Source organism: Mus musculus, chromosome 1 (assembly GCF_000001635.26).
Source record: "Mus musculus strain C57BL/6J chromosome 1, GRCm38.p6 C57BL/6J".
NCBI classification, from domain to species: Eukaryota; Metazoa; Chordata; class Mammalia; order Rodentia; family Muridae; genus Mus; species Mus musculus.
In genome coordinates, this window is record NC_000067.6 from 120,075,085 (window position 1) to 120,089,915 (window position 14,831).

Genomic DNA, 14,831 nt, shown 5'->3' on the forward strand with positions numbered 1-14,831 from the left:
TGCTAGCTCTGGGTTAGAGCCTGAGCTAAGACTAAGGGCAGTCGGCCAGGTCCATCCAGCCACTTGGCTTTTCTCCATCCACCGGCCTCCTCTCCATGGCACTACCTGCTTTCTCCCCAGTCCAGGATTCTAGAAGCCAGGTGTTCATTTCTCCAGTGCAAGGAGCACCTAGCTCTCCCCCAGCCTGGGGGCCTGGCTGTCCTTTGAAGCAGTTCTAGAATACTCTCTGGAGGAACCTGGGTTGCTCTTTTTCACCAGATCTGAGCATGGCCCGTGCCTGCATTCCATCCCCAGGACTACATAAGTGAGGTGTGATGTTATAAACACCTGAGATCACAGCACTTGGGAGGTGGAGTTGGGAGGATCAGAAGTTTAGTCATTTTTGACTACATGATAAGTTTAAGGCTAGTCTGGGCCACATGAGACCTTGTCTCAAAAAGAGGGAAAAAAAATAGTTGTCCAGTTTCATAATCTGCTCCCATCTCGTGCCTTCTGAGAGTGTACATGTCTGTGGGTAGGGTGCCTTTTAGCTGTTTATACAACAGCTAAAGACCTTCTTGCTGACAAGGCGGTCTAAGAAGCAGAAATGAGGAAGTGTCTGTCCAGTTCCCAAAGGGAGTACAGAACAAACGCCTGGAGTCTGGGTGGGGCTTGTGCCAAGATCTGGCACCCTAGGCTTGAGGAACCCACAACACTCCCTCAGCACACACCCTCTTCCCAGTGCCACAACAGAGGCAGACATTATCCCGAGGCAGAAGCAGAGACATTACAAAGAGAGACCCTTGTGGTGGCACAGGCCTTTAAGGCTGGCACCCTCGAAGCAGAGACATGCTGATCACATAGGCTAGCCTGGGTTACTCAGTGAGGTCGTGTGCTTCTCTCCCTTTGGCTTTCAGACATGGATCCCAAGGAATTGGAATTTCCCCAGGAAGCCCGTGCTAGAGAAGGAAAGACTGGGCCTGGTACCATCGAGAGCAGAGATTTGTCTCCTAGAGACAATCTTTTTTAAAGATTTATTTATTATTATATCTAAGTACACTGTAGCTGTCTTCAGATGCACCAGAAGAGGGTATCGGATCTCATTACAGATGGTTGTGAGTGACCATGTGGTTGCTGGAATTTGAACTCAGGACCTTCGGAAGAGGAGTCGGTGCTCTTAACCACTGAGCCATCTCTCCAGCCCTGGGAAGAGATTTTTAAACAACCCTGGTAACTTGTTAGACCACCTTGTGGGAGAGACTGATGCTGAGACAAGGCTGGGTCAGTGATGGGCATGGCCACACCTTGGCCAGGACAGCTTGGCTATACACAGCTCTTGCCCTCTGTTTAAACCTGAACCTCGTGTCAGGACCCTGAGGCTAGAGTAGGGTGTTCCTCTTGTTTGGGGTATGGCCAGTGAATAACTCTCTGCTTTTCACTTCCCACTTGTCTGTTGAATCAGCCCTTTGAGGACCAGTGGCAGAGTCTGGCTTGTTAGGGTTGCCAGGGTCCAGGCTGTGACCTTCAAAACTCCAGTAACAACAGGAATGTCCTAGGAAGGAGTCCATGGTAGACAGGAACAGGCAGGGTAGAGCCTGGGTGTCAGAGCCAGGGGCAGCTTGGACAGGTAGGGTGAGCTCTGAAACAGCACACAGTCTCTCTGTTCCTTGACATGCTCTGTCTGCCTTTTCTCCAGATGGTCGGACAGGTGTGAGCCTCTGCCCCCTCCTCCCAGTTATAAACCTGCTCAGACTTAGAGAAAAAGGAATGCTCTTAAAAGAGACCCCCCCCCCATGTCCCACTACTCTCTGATAAGACCCAGGTACAGTGATTTAAAGTTCCCAGGTGAACTGCTGCAATCAAAACTCATTAACTTTGTTAGTCAGTCAACAATCACTCTCCCGCAGCTTGGGTTTTACAACACATTGCTTCTTCTTGCCCCCAAAATTCTTAAGACATCATATCTGAGCAAGGAGTGCAAGTCAGTGGGAGAGGGCTTGCCTGTCACGGACACACGTGTGTACAGGTCCCTGGGTTCGATTGCCAGCACCACACATAAGAAGAACCAGAGGCAAAAAACAAACAAACAAACAAACAAACAAACAAAATTGTGCACCTTTAGAGCTGGGTGTGGTGGCGGTGCACGCCTTTAATCCCAGCACTCGGGAGGCAGAGGCAGGCAGATTTCTGAGTTTGAGACCAGCCTGGTCTACAGAGTGAGTTCCAGGACAGCCAGGGCTATAAGAGAAACCCTGCCTCAAAAAAACAAAACAAACAAACAAACAACAACAAAAACAAAAAACAAAAAGAGAAGAACCAGAGGGCTGGAGAGATGATTCTGTTGGTAAGCAGGAGGATGTGAGTTCAATACCCAGAACCCACATAAAGCAAGCTAGGCACTATGACCCAGTTGTAATCCCAACACCAGAGAGGCAGAGACAGCTATCCACTCTCACCAAGCTTAGCCTACTTGGTGAGTTCCAGGACAGTGGAAGACCACATCTCAAAGACAAGGTGAATGCAGGGTGGAATGACAACCCAGTTTGCCGTGGCTACCCCCCTTTGTGTGTGTGTTTGTTTTAGTTTGCCACACACACACACACACACACGTGCATGCACACACTTATGCATATACACACATAAATAAATAAATAAAATGTAAGAGAGAAAAGAAGAAAGGGAAAAGAAAACTATTACTATGTAGTATCTACCACCCACCCTGTGGAGTTTTGGGGTCAGGTGCCCCCTGAGAAAAGACGATGAAGAACACCATGTCTACAACAGCTCTTCCATTCTCTTCCCTTCCCCCTCCCATCTCACACGCCCTCTTCCTTCACAATGTCAGGTCTGCCCGGGAACAAAAGCACACAAATCAGGACATCCATCCAATAAGAGAGGACGCACCCCCCTCCCCCACCCCCAACCCCCAACTAAGCAGAACTAGGGAGGTTGGTCTTATAGGCAGAAAGGAGGCTTGAGGAAAACAGAAACTTGAAACAAAAAGGCAGATTGTTAGTTCCAAAGTTCCTTGTAAGGTGGGAACTGTCGGGAAAAATACTGGCATCAATTTAGCATCAAATTACTCCAGGCTGTGTTATGGGTAAGGATTAGCGCTGTGAGAAGCCTCATTATCAGGATGACACCGGAAGCTGGCCTGGTTTGGGAGTTGGGCTGTTGTTTCTCTAATCATTATTTCTTAGAAGGCAGCTAACAGGTTCATTTTGGGTGGGTGCCCCGCAACTTGAACAATTCATTAATTAATTGAGGCTGGGAGATGAGGCTGAGGCTCGGTCAGTAAGGCATCTTTGTTGTCAGAGTGAGGCCCTGAGTTTGTGTTTCCAAGAACTGGGAGGTAGAGAGAGCCCGAGGCTAGCTGGCCAGTCAGCCTACTCAGTATCTCCCTAAAAATATAACCCCCACACCAAAACCCAAAACCCAAGATTGGGAAGGGTGGGGTTGGGGAGGGGTGGGGCCTCAATTTCCTGGATGGCTCAGTGGTTAAAGGACTTGCCTTGCAAGACTGACTGCCTGAGTTCAGTTCCCAGAACCCGTGAACTGTCCTCTGATATGCTCATGTACTCTGTCACACAAGTGCACCCCTAACACACACACACACACACACCACTACCACCACCGCTACCACCACCACCACCACCACCACCACCACCACCAATAAAGTAGATGGCTCCTGAGGAACAAAATTTTGAGGTTGTTCTCTGCATATACACAGTCACAAGAATGGATAGACGCAAGATTAATTAATTATACTTTAGAGACTGGATCTCGCTGTGTTGTCCAGATTGGTCTGGAATTCATGGGGTCTATCAGTTGAGGATTCTGACGCTTCTCGGTGACTTAGAACGACAGCTTTGTGTCACTCAGCCTGGAGCTATGCTTTTTAACACCTCAGACAAGCCAAAGACTTTGCTGAGCTGTAACAGAGGCAGGCACACAGTGAGTACCTAATAAAACAGCAATTGAATAAGTGATTGATCATTCAGTTACCACATATACCACACTGTGAGGCCAGGGAACTCACACCACAAGAAAGCAGCAGGGGAATGGACAGAAGACAAATTCAGTCTCCATGGGACAAATGTTTGGGTTTAGGGGTTAACTTCTCTCAGGGCTGAGAGATGGCTCGGTGGGTAATGGTGCTTGCTGTGTGAGGTGAGGACCAGGTTCAGATCTCTAGCAGCTACATAAAAATGCTGGGTGTGTAGCTGCATCCTAAATATTTCCTCTTATACCCACAGATGAGAGTAGCTCTCACTCCTCATCAAGGAAACTGCCTTTTAGAACAGACAGCGACCAGAATAAAAAACCAGAACCAGTGAACATATAGCAAGGGCGTGATCATGGGTTCTCTGGCCCTGTACGGCCATCTACCTACCACACAAGTCCTAGTCCCAAGGCTCGGGGAACATCGTGGAAAGAGGGTGGGGAGACTCTAAAAGCCAGAGGACCTGCTGTGAGACTGTGTTTCCTAGAAATGACAGGGAAGCTTTGCTCAAGATACTTCAACAACATGGCTGAATAAGACCTGAAGATCAATAGACACGCTAACCTGGAAGAGAGAAATCTCTTGTGGTCCCAGCATAGACAAAGAGGTACAGGCAACCAAGGCTTGCTGAGACCAGGAGAAACAGTCTTCCCTGGGATGAGACCCCTAACTGCTTATCTAGTACCAAATCTGATAGCCAGCCCTGAGGTGGTGTACACAGCAGTAACACTGAGCCGAGACTGAACAGGGCGGTTTGTATGCTGAGGCATACGTATGTATGCAACAGTACAGAGAGACGCGGTCAGTGGAGAAGAGTCGGTAGGATAGCTGAGAGGGATTAGAGGGGAAGAAAAATGGCTAGTGACTCTTTTGTAGTTTAGTTTAAAATATTTTTTTTTAAGTTGAGGGCTGAGAGTGATATAAGAAGACAGCTAGAATTCTTTTCTGGCTTCTCATTTGAACATGGACACCCACACCCACAAGCATGCACATACGCACGTACACGCATGCGTGTGCACACACACACTTTTCTGAACGACAGAAATGATCCTTGAAAGTGTCTAGTATCTTCTCCCTTTCATTTAGTTCCGTCTCCGTCTCCCCAACGGTGCTGACTGGTTTTATGTCTCCTTGACAGGGCTAGAGTCATCAGAGAAGGGAGCCTCAATTGAGAAAATATCTCCTGTGTAAGATCCTCTGTAAGATCCTGCTGTAGGCAGGCCTGTAGAGCATTTTCTTAGTTACCGATTGGTGGAGGACCCAGCCTGTTGTGGGTGGGGCACCTTTGGGCTGGAGGTCCTGGGTTCTATGAGAAAGCAGGTTGAGCAAGCCTGGAACAGCCAGCCAGTAAGCAGCGCCCCTCTGGGACCTCTGCATCAACACCTGCCTGCAGGTTCCTGCCCTGCCTGCCCTGCCTGCCCTGCCTGCCTGCTCTCATGGATTTTGATGAACTATTAAATAGAACTGTGAATGAAGTAAACCCTTTTGTTTCCAAGTTAGTTTTGGTCATGGTGTTTATCACAGCAATGGTAACCCTAACTAAGACACTAATTTAGCCCCATGTTTTTCCTCCTTCTTTCTTTTACCCTCTCCTCTCTGACCATCTAGCCGCCCAGCCTCTGCCCATGGCAGGACCCTCATCTTTAACACAGGTACCTGTGTAGCACCTTCTATTCCATGGCCTGTGGGCATCTTCACTTCCTCTTTGCCAAGGCCCTTGAGGCTACTGGGACCTTTCCCTCAGGCATATGACTCATCTCTGACCCAAGTACCTCATTAGCAAGGCTCCAGCTGGCCCTGTCTGCTCAGACTCCAGACAGATCTCTAAGTGATCTCAGAGGTTCAGGGCTGACCTCTCTGTGTGATTGGCCTTCCATGGACATCTATGGGGAACCCCATGACTTCTCCCAGACTTATTTCTCTACTGCCTTTGTATATCAGTGTGAGTGTATGGTGTGTGTGTGTATGGTGTGTGTGTATGGTGTACATGTGTGTGCTGTGTGAGTGCATGGCATATGTGTGTATGGTATGTGTGTGTGTATGATGTATATGTGTGTAGTGTATGTATAGTGTGCGTATGTATGCATGGTGTTTTAGTCAGGGTTTCTATTCCTGCACAAAACATCATGACAAAGAAGCAAGTTGGGAAGGAAAGGGTTTATTCAGCTTACATTTCCAAACTGCTGTTCATCACTAAAGAAAGTCAGGACTGGAACTCAAGCAGGGCAGGAAGCAGGAGCTGATGCAGAGGCCATGGAGGGGTGTTTCTTACTGACTTGCTTCCCCTGGCTTGCTCAGCTTGCTCTCTTATAGAACCCAAGATTACCAGCCCAGAGATGGCACCTGCCCACCCACAAGGGGTCCTCCCCCCTTGATTACTAATTGAGAAAATGCCTTACAGTTGGATCTCGTGGAGTCATTTCCCCAACTGAAACTCCTTTCTCTGTGATAACTCCAGCTGTGTCAAGTTGACACAAAACTAGCCAGTACACATGGTATGTGTGTGTGTGTATGTGTTTGTGTGTGGTGTGTGTGATGCTGTGTGTAAGTATGTTCTGTGTGGTGTGTGTATTGTGTATATGGTGTATGTGTTGTATGTATGTGTGGTGTGTGGGATGTGTGTTTGTGTGTGTGTATAGTGCATATGTGTGTGGTGTGTGTGTATAGTGTGTGTGTATGTGTTTGTGTGTGTGCATGTGCACATGTATGGTATGGTATATTTGTTCTTGGAAATCAAGCGCAGGACCTCTGCTTTGTACATACTAAGTAAGTACTCTCCCACTGAGCCATACCCACAGCCAGCTCTGGATACTCTTGGTCACCAGCTGAATATTGAATATTTACTTTATTTCCCTTCCCTCTCTCTTTCCGTTCCTGTCTCTCTCCTCCCCATCTGTTCCCTTCCCTTCCCCTCCTCCCTCCCTCTCCCCTCCTGCCACCCTCTCCTTCCCATTCTCATCCCACTTCCTCCTCCTCCCATCCCTACATAGGCCAGGCTGGCCTCAAATTCTTTGTCCTCCTGCCTCAGCCTCCTAACTAGCTGAGGTTCCAGGAGTGGACCACGACACTGCCTCTTGTCCTTTCTAAACACACTGATCTCCCTGAGCGATGGGACTCTGTCCCTCTGTCACTGTTCTGTGTCTGAGCCCTGGAGTGGAACCTGTGAACAAGGCTTATTGATAGACAAACTGCAAATGTGTTCTGGAGAAATGCTTCCCTTTCGGAGCCTCAGGGTTCTGCCCAGTGGCGTGTGACTTTCCTGATGATGTGAGAACCATGGGAGACAGAGCATAAGAACTGTCAGCAGCCCCTTCCACCCTTTAGATCTTGGCCATCCAACTGCCCAGGACATTCAGCGTCTGATGGTCTTGTCTCCCAGGAACCTTAGATAAGAGAGCTGAGCCCATCTGTCCTGAGTGTTAGTCTGGGGAGGTGATCTGGGCATTGGGGGTTCCCCTTTAAGATGTGAGGTGCGTGAACTGAAATTCTCCGAAGAAGTTTCAGTGTCTTACCTTGGCTGACATCATGACAGTGGTGCCCAGGTTAGCCATGTTGGGGGGGGGGGGTTAGTTCAATCACTTGGAACTCTAATGCAAGAGAATTACTCATTCTCTGGGGCAGTTGGAGTACATCTCAGAGTTGCAGAGGGAGAAAAGAGCAGTTGGAAAGGTAAGAGAGGGGTGGAGAAGGGGCCACCCACTGTTATAATATCTTTAGCTCCTTTCAGTAGCCATTTACTGGGCTGGCGACGGGGCTCAGCACACTTGCCTTACATGCACAAAGCTGTGGGTTCCACTGCCCCAGAGCTGCACAAACTGAGTGGTGGAACACCCCAGTGTGCTGCGATTATAGGCATAAACCATTTGCTGATATTTAAAGCTGAGTTGTTATAGAGAGCTGTGTAGATAGAGGTGGAGAGAGAAACTAAGGGCCCCTGGCATCAAGGTGAGGTGGGGCAGGCACATGCCAGAGGCCTGGGAATCAATGGAGTGTTCTAGTCATTCACTTGAGCGTTTGGAGAGCTTCCATCTGGATTACTAATCCTCACCTGGCCTCTTCCCGGGTGTCTTGGGTGTGTGGCCTAGGAGAGAGCTGTGCATGTCTTGCCTCTCCACTCCCCTCCTCTATACTCCAGGCTGTTATCTTCTCCCAACCCTGCTCCCCATAGGCAGGCTCCTTTCCCTCCTCCTGTGCCTCCCGGTGCCCTGTGCTTCGGCTACTTTGACCTCCAGCCCAGCATTCTGTTCTCCACCTACCTGCAGGTACCTTATTGCAACACAGACATTTTCCACTGCGTTCTAGTGCTGCTGAGAGAGCCTCTCCCCACCCTGCCCCCCACCCTGCCGGGGCATTCCTTCCTGGAGCTGCAAGCAGTAGTGGGTGGGGCCACGGGAGTGACACAGTGACACCCACTCCCTTGGCTCTGGTTTCTTTTTCTCTTTTCTTTTTTTTTTTTCTGAAGTGTGGTGTGTGTGTCTGTGTGTTTGTGTGTGTGTGTATATGTGTGTGTGAGAGAGAGACAGAGATGCAGAGAGATAGAGACAGAGACAAAGACATACACAGAGAGACAGACACCTCCCCCCCACACACACACAGAAAGAGAGAGAGAGAGAGACAGAGACAGAGACAGAGACAGAGACAGAGAAACAGCCAGACAGCCGGACAAAGAGAAAGGCTGGAAGACAAAGTTGAATGTTATCCTCAGGAATACTGTCTAGTTCCTTTGAGACAGTGTCTCTCACTGTGAGTTGCCCCTGTCCCCACCTCCTCAATGGGCTGCTGTCAGAGTTCATACAACCAAACCCAGCTTTGTAACACAGGGTCTGGAGTTCAAACTCCAGTCCCCATGCTTGCATGGCAAGCTATATATATACAGACACATCTCCCTGGTCCCGATCACTTTTTCCTGTGTAGACATTAAACACTTACTTTGTCAGCACATCCTGAAACACCCTGTATACTTGGGGTTCCAGGGTTATCCTATAGAGCAGACTGCCAGCTCATTGCCTCCAGGAATGTGTCAGCATTCCTTCCTTACCAGGAGCCGTGCAGAGCCACAGGGCCCAGGCAGCAAAACCGGGCAGCAAGACTTGTCTAATGAGCAGTGTGTTGGTGATGGGGAAGCACAAGAGCCTGTGCAGGGCTTTGTCTGGACACTGCCACAACTGTTTTATGTTTATGGGAAGCAGGCTGGGTCCAACAGCCTAGGAGGGAGAGACAAGGGCTTTCCCGGGACTTCACTTGAGGAGGTGCTCCTGGAAGGGTGGGGCAGCCTCCGGACCTTGGACTGGGTGTTTTGGTTCCTGGTGTTGGTTGTCTACCCTCTTCTCATAACCATTTTCCCTCTGGGGCTGAGGATCAAAGCCTTGTTTGATTTGCCTTGTGCATGCCTGGCAAGTGTTCTACCATTGATACACATTCTCAGATCTTTTCTTTTACTTTATGTAAAGATGGTTAGATGCATGTGTGTGTGTGTGTGTGTGTGTGTATTAAGGTGCTGATATCAAACCTATTGTCTCTTCCGTACCGGGAAGTATTATTCCACTAAAGCTATATCCCCCACTCTATATGCATGTGTGTGCATGTGTGTGCGTGTATATACTTTTTAAAAATCAGAGTTTTTAAATTTTATTGTATGTGTGTGAGAGTTTTGCCTGTATGTATGTCTGTAGACCACGTGAGTGCCTGGTGCCTGAGGAGGTAAGAGGCCATTGGATCCCTTGGAACTGGAGTTCAGTATGGTGTGAGACACCATGTGTCCTGGATCCTCTGCAAGAGCAGCCAGTGCTTTTAATCACTGAAACATCTCCCCAGCCCCTACATATAAAAGTGGCTTTTGAAACAAAGTCTCAAACAAAGTCTGTATAGTCCTGGCTGTCCTGGAATTCACGATGTAGACCAGGCTGGCCTTGAACTCACTGAGATTCGTCTGCCTCTGCTTCTGCCTCTTTGATCTTCCTGCTTTACTGCAGTGCTCGGGATTGAATCCATGTCTTTATGCATTTTAGGCAAGCACTCCCCCAACTGAACTGTATCCCTAGCATCCAGTGGGCCTGCATGATCTGTCTGTCTGTCTGTCTGTCTGTGTGTCTCTTCTCTCTCTCTCTCTCTGCCTATCACCTGTCTCTGCCCATCCCCATGTAGGTTAACATAGTAGTAGGAATAACTAATTAATTTAATGTTGTTCACATTTGCTTCAAACTCCTGGCTCAAAAACCATCCTTTCTCAGAGTCTTAAATAGCTGGGACTAGCGGTGTGCACCACCATGCCTAGCCACAAAGTATCCATAATGTAAGTGTAAACACTTATCAACTCAAGCAGAGGTTTTAATATTCCACTCTGGACTTTAACCTCTTTTTAAAACAAAACAAAAACCAAGATGATTTGGGATCTCTAGGGTCCTTTCTCTGTCTTAGTCAACCCTTGCCCTGAGAGACCACCTCAGGCTTTGTCCACCCCCCTGGTCGCTGGCCTGATGCTAAAGGGTAAACTGTATATTGCCCTGCAGTGCCAAGTATCTACTGAGAGATCCCAGCACTGACCACTGCACTAAGTCTTCAGCTCTTCCTATTTTACTTCTAGATCCCACTAAACTGCCAGGCTGGCTTTTAATTCATAATCCTCCTGCCTCTGCTTCAGGCATGCTGGATTTACATGTGTTCTCAGACATACACGGCCTAAAAGCACAGTGTATAAGCTCAGTTTGGTGGTAAGTACAGAAGATGACCCAGACTTAGTGGCCTTACTTCTGCGCCAGTCTCCTCCCACCGGGCTGCCTCCCCTGATAGGCTGAGGTCTCTGTTCCTTATAACTGGTCTGGAAGCCACTCCCATTCCAATCCCCTAGACCCAGCCCTGCCTCCTGCAACTCCTACAGCTGCAGGTAGGATCCACTTCAGAATCCTGATTCCTGGGGCTTCTCCAAGTCAGAGTGAGTGTCCTGACTTTAGGCACATGGTCCCATTTCAGAAACTCTCAAGGTATATCTCAAAAGGTCTCTAAGAAACACACACCCCACCCTTGATGAGGGCAGTATGTCAGGAGGCCCCAGAAATACCTTGGATGGGTAGAAACCTGATAAAGTAAACCCAGCAGTCGCTAGTGCTGCGACCTCTTCCTGCTGGGTTTTCTGGTACAGTTTCTAGTAAACTTCAGGTTTGCGGCTGGGAACAGAGAGAGCCCGAAACAGTTAATTTTGCTAGAATTCTGGCCCTGCTGCTGGTGGTGGTGAGAGGCTTCTCTCTCTTCTCATGTTTTGCCAAGTTCCTCCATCTTAGTATTCTGACTCCCGGCCGCTTGCCTGCGTTCCTGGTGCTTTGGACACGGAGGCAGAAGATCAGAAGTTCAAGGTCATCTTCTGCTGAATGGGCTGAATTTGAGTTTGAAGCAAATGCTGAAAAGTCTGGAGCCAGCATGGGCACTGAAGTCAGGTTGGGAGGCCTTCACGGTAAGAGCTTTGACCTTCATCTGTGTTCTGTGTCATGGGGACATGCCATAAGCCTCCGAGTTTCTTACCCAGGCAGATGAACCCAGAGGTCAGGAAATAGAAACAAATTCGGCACCTGTCAGTAGTGACTGTGACCTTGACAGGATCCAGAATCAGGTGGGAAGCAAACCTTTGAGCCTTTGGGATTATCTGCGAGGGTGGTTGAAGGGTAGCATCTCTCAGAGTGGGAAGGTGGAGGCAGGAGGAAGAGGCAGCTCCATCGACAGCCAGGAAGCAGAGAGAGATGCGCATGCTCTGCTCGACTCACTCCAGGAAGGAGGAGGGGGAGGGGGGAGAGGGGGAGAAAGAAGCGCATGCTCAGCTCTGTTCGGTTAGGCTCACTCCTTTTCATTAAGCCGGACATTCCAGCTCATGGACTGTGCTGCCCCGGCGGGACGGGTCTCCCCACTCCCGTGAATACAATCTGGAAACTTCATAGACGCACGCAGAGGTTTGCTTCTGTAGTGAGTCAAATCCCATTAAGTAGGTAACAAGGTTACCCACCATAGCCTCCTCTCCTGGAGACTGGCATATAAATTCCAAGCACTGGCTGCTTTGTGAGTTGCTTTTGTGGGTGTGAATCCATGGGTATGGGATGAAAACCAAGTCCGCAAGACTCTTGTCAGTTTCTTCCCCAGATTCCCCAGGACCTGAAAGGGCAGAGGAAACGCTTTCCTTGCCAACGATGAAGACAGTTTCCTCTTTCCCGCATCCGTATTCTGCATCTTGGTGACTTTCTCCTCTGACCTGTGCTCCCCACTTCTGGCTGCTCCATGAACTGCTCCCCTTACGTACTTCTAAACACATGAAACCCTGGGCCCCACTGCAGAAGTACTGAGTTATAGCTGGGACACACCTAACGCCAGAATCCTACCCACCTAACATTCTCCAACTATCTTCCACTGACCAGAAACTCAGCTGCGTGTGAAACCAATGACCATTGATTGAGTCGTTAGTGGGCAATGTAACCTTCTAGCAAGTAAGAGTTTGTTTCTTCCTTCTTCTCTCCCTCCTTTCTTCTTCTCTCCTCTCCCCTACTCCCACATCTCTCTGAGTTGAACCCAGGGCCCCATCCATGCAAAGAACATACTTTTTTTTTTCTACTGCATTATACCCAGGAAGAAGACATGCAATGTGTACCACCACACTGTGTGAGCTAGGGAAATGATTTCATGGTTAAAACACTCCCTACACAAGAGCACGGACAGGGGTTTCCATGCCCAGAACTCATGTAAATGCCAGGTGGGTGTGTTGGCCTCCTATGAGTCTAGCCTTGCAAGACAGAGACAGGTGATCCCCAGAGCAAGCTGGCAAGTGTAGAGAGACTAGCCATCATCAGTGAACTCTGGGTTTGATTGAGACATCCTGCCTCTACGAATAAGGGAGAAGAAGGAAGGATCATTGATAACCCTCCACATTCACACACATACATGTGCCCCCTACACACACACACACACACACACACACTGGAAAAAAGATTCACAGATCTCTCTCATGTTGTCTGTGGGTGTAAATCATATGTGTTCAACAACAGGAGTGAGTTCAGATAATGTTCACATACAAGATGGACTTTTTTTTTTTAAGCCCTAACAAAGAACAGAGTCTCGTCATTTACAGGACAGGACAGCTGATGCAATAATGCAGTTGGAGATAATCACCAACCACCCACCCATGCGCACACACACACAAACAAACAAAACCTAAAAAAACAAACCAAACCGTAAGCTGTCCTGCTGTCCTTTTGCTCTTCTCCCAGGAGCATGTGCTGTTCTCTGCGAAACACGTAGACATGTGTGTAGAGTGGTTGTTTGTCAACTCCACACAGCCTAGAGACATCTGAGAAGAGGGAAGCTGAGGGGCATCTTCTATATTGATGATTGCTGTAGAAGGGACAGCATGCCGTGGGCAGTGTCGTTCTTGAGCAGATAGTCCTGGAATGTATAAGGAGGTAAGCTGAGGGGGCCGGAGAGTGGAGGCAGCAAGCTCCGCTTCCATAGCCTTGGCCTTCAGGTTCCTACCTGGGGTTTCTGTCCTGACTTCCCTCCAGGATGGACTGTAAGTCATAAACCAAAGAAACCCCCTTCTTCCCAAGCTGGTTTTGGTCCATGCTTATCCCTGCAATAGAAAACAGACCTGGGCAGCATGTGTCTTAGTTAGCTCTCTATTGCTATGATAATACTGTGTGGTTACATGCGCACCGCCCATCCTCATTATGAGCACAGGAAAGCATCGAGCCTTTGTGACGCTGTCTAGGGGTGCTGGATCAGCTCCTATTTGCTGGTGGATTAAGGAACCAAATGGCACATGAGAAGTGTTAGCAGAATCTTGGGGGTCCTGGTGGAGCCGCCCTATGACCCAAGGGAAACCGAGGTTCCCCCTTAGGCTTGGTCTCACTAATGAAATCAAAATTAAGGACAGACCTACCCAGAAGCTCCAGGGAAATTTGGTAGAGCTTAAGGAAAACCACGGGATGAGTAAGCTTCATGCCACAGCTTCCCAGAGAAGGGAGATGGTAAGCCAGCATAGAGGTCTCCACATGCTGCAGGCAGCCACACAGTGAGGAAACTTTGGGAAGAGTAGGGAAGCCCAAAGGACCAGGGAGTTTAAAAACATCTGGAGGCTATGGCCGGTACCAGGGGTGGGGGGTGGGGGGGTGGGGGGGTGGGGAGTGAACAGAAGAAAATGGAGCCCTTATTTATACCTTTCTGAATGAGAAAGGCGGGAGAGAGACCCAGCTGAACCAAGTGGTGGCCTGAAGAGACTGCACTAGGAGGCGGGGCTTCTGGGCAAGACAAAGCCCATTCTCTTCCCTCTCCTCCCCCTCCCCCTCCCCCTCCTCCCCCGCCTTGAGCCTGCCTTCCTGGGGGTCTGACCTGGCCCACAGAGGTCACATCACCCCCTAGAGTTCCCTTCCATTTATGTTTCTGCACAGGATCTTCGGTTACTCCTTTCACATGCTTGTTTGTCCTCAGGGCCACAGCTCAGTCCCCTTATTCACCTGCACAGAGACAGACTGTCATTTCACCCACAGTCCTGGCTCCCTGCTTAAGGTTGAAAAGCCATCAGGCTAAGCGACTTCCTGAAGGTCACATGGTAGGGGTGTACCATCTTGCCACAGCTCCTGTCTGAGGTAACAGTGGGCCCTGTAGGATGTCCCCATATAGAAGGGGACAAAGGACAGTGATTTGACTCTCCTCCAGGGAAGGCACAGAGACAGACAAGCCAACTGAGAGAGCCAGCTGGTTGAGAAGATCTGTGAGGCCCTGGGTTCCACACCCAGTACCAATATCAAGGCCTAAAAATTCCTGTATTTTGGGGATGGCTGTAAAATTCCATTTTTAAACCTGGCTTTTGGGGGGAAGT

At 49.1% G+C, this 14,831-nt stretch overlaps 1 long non-coding RNA gene across 5 annotated transcripts; it reads right to left on the minus strand.

The window, feature by feature from the left end:
- Window positions 1-1,001: 1,001 nt before the first annotated feature.
- Gm41937 lies at window positions 1,002-14,785 on the minus strand. 5 transcript variants are annotated; one of them, XR_878464.2, is made up of 4 exons: window positions 13,487-13,726; window positions 13,183-13,399; window positions 11,040-12,118; window positions 1,153-1,182 (listed from the first exon to the last, which is right to left on the minus strand). It is a non-coding gene; the product is annotated as a predicted gene, 41937 (long non-coding RNA). The 5 variants fall into 5 exon arrangements; XR_001779373.2 differs by lacking the exon at window positions 11,040-12,118 and having other exon boundaries at window positions 1,002-1,182; window positions 13,188-13,399; window positions 13,487-13,710; XR_001779374.2 differs by lacking the exons at window positions 1,153-1,182; window positions 11,040-12,118 and adding an exon at window positions 14,467-14,785 and having other exon boundaries at window positions 12,961-13,399; window positions 13,487-13,583.
- Between the last annotated feature and the right edge of the window lie 46 nt (window positions 14,786-14,831).